At 52.9% G+C, this 1951-nt stretch overlaps 1 long non-coding RNA gene across 1 annotated transcript; it reads left to right on the top strand.

Moving 5' to 3' along the window:
* Positions 1-433: 433 nt before the first annotated feature.
* LOC113979762 lies at positions 434-1743 on the top strand. Its single transcript, XR_003537968.1, has 3 exons — positions 434-508; positions 1263-1330; positions 1463-1743. It is a non-coding gene; the product is annotated as an uncharacterized LOC113979762 (long non-coding RNA).
* The last annotated feature ends 208 nt before the right edge of the window (positions 1744-1951 follow it).

Here is a 1951-nt window from a genome sequence, read left to right as displayed (position 1 = left end):
AGCTGGATCTCCCTCCAGCTGCAGCAGCCAGGGGAGGGTTCTTCCTTGTCCAGCCCAGTAGCTTCTGCTCAGCCTGGCCCAGAGTGGGGCTGGGGCAGGTTCTCCAGGGAACTGGAGCCAGCCCTGGACGGGGCTCTGGAGAGCAGGGAGCTGCAGGGACTGATGTTTGCAAAGCTGAGCTGAAGTTTGTCAAAGCAGCAGAACATTCTCATTCTTGTGGGTTTGTGGAGTCCGTGTTGGTGCCCAGGAGAACTGGGTCAGACTGGGTTTTGTGGTCCGAGAGCTGCCCCCCTAAATTTGGCAGGCTGTGTGATGGAGATGAAGTGGTATCCCCAGAGGCTGATGGTTTGTGTCTCCAGGTATCCCCAGGACGCTGCTAATCCCGAGGGATCTGCTCCGGCTCCAGGCTGTCCGTGCTGGAGCGCCCTGGTGGCTGCAGTCCCTGAGCCCGCAGAGACAGAGAGAGCCCTGGCCCGAGTGGCCTTTGGCACCTTGTCCTGAATTTGGGGTGAGCCTGGGAGCGTGTGGAAGCTGAGAATGAGGGCTTTGTTTCCAATGCATCATCCCTGGGAAGATCCTGTTGCTCCAGAGCGCTGGGGACAGTTTGGGCTCGGCAGCTTCAGAGCTGGATTGGAACAGTCCCTGGAAAGAATCAGGAGAGTGGAGGTTTGTCCCAGTGGTGCTTTCACGCCCCACTTGACAGTCTGGGCTTTGTGCTTGAGGTTGTCCTGGATTTGCTCTGCAGATAATGGGCCCTTCCCAGTTCAGCCCAGCAGATCCCAAGGGCTCTGACAGGAATATTTGTTCTTTCCTTCCCTTTGGGATAACTTCATCTCCAAACTGCCAGGAGCAATTCCTTCATTTCTCCTGGAGAAAACCAAGTGTCAGAGGCGGTTTGCCAAGGAGCCCAGAAGTGTCTTTGGAGCAGAGAGTGCTGCCAGCTCCGTGTGCCCGTCCCCAGCCTGGCACTGGCCACAGGGACACACTGGGCACAGACCATTAGAGGGAACAAAACCACTGCCTGCCAGAGGGTTTGTCCTGTGCCAGTCAGTCCTGGGGCAGCAATCGGACTGGGGAACTCCATCAGCTGCTCTTCCCCCACACAGCACCATCCCCATGGGCATTAATGACGTGCCCTGTGCCCAGCGCTGACTGTTCACCCAGCTGAAACCAAAGCAAGGCTTGCTGTGCTTCCAACAACTTAAAGGAACTTTAAAACAAAATAAATCACTTTTTTCTTCTTTTTTTTTTTTTTCTTTTAGATGCTGGAATTGCCTCTCTGGGTGTGTGCTGAGTTCTGGCTGCAGGGGACTGTCAGGCCTTGGTGGCTGTGAGTTCCTGTTCTTCTCACTGGGAAACTGGAAAGAGTCATTAATTGGATTGCAGAAATGTTTTCTGAAGCCTGTCCCCTTCTTTGTGCCTTTTGCTGACAGATCTTCTCTTTCAGCCTTTGAATGTGCAGCCTCCTTGCAGCTCCCAGCTGGGGGAACCTGGGATAACTTAAGAGGGACAAAGATGAGGGTTTTATCTGCAAACTTGGGGTAATTTCTAGGGGATATAGCAACTGTTTATGTAGGAAGGTGTGTTTAACCACATTGGCCCAAGTTGTGTTTGCACCAGCTGGGGCCAGAGATGCAAGGCAATCCAAAGCAAACCCTGCTCAGCCTCCAAATCCCAGGGGAAGTTCTCCAAGCTGCTCCTTGAGGGACTAAAGATCCATTAAAATGGACCCAAGAGCACTAATAAGTTTCCTGGGAATCCCAGTATTGTTGTCCTAGAATTTTTAACAGGTTTTTAAGCTTTTTATGACAATAATCGCTTTCTTCCTTTGATTGAGTCCCTCGGTAGGATTTGGGGCTTCTTTGGATTCCGAATCCCTCCCAGTGGCCCTGCCACTGGTCAGGAACTGGCAGGACAAACAGAGTCAGAGCTCCTGGCAGGCCCAGGGGTT

This window comes from Neopelma chrysocephalum, unplaced genomic scaffold (assembly GCF_003984885.1).
Source record: "Neopelma chrysocephalum unplaced genomic scaffold, ASM398488v2 Primary Assembly neopelma1_88655, whole genome shotgun sequence".
In the NCBI taxonomy this organism is placed as follows: domain Eukaryota; kingdom Metazoa; phylum Chordata; class Aves; order Passeriformes; family Pipridae; genus Neopelma; species Neopelma chrysocephalum.
Note: the sequence above shows the minus strand (reverse complement) of the source record. Positions and strands in the feature narration are given on the sequence as shown.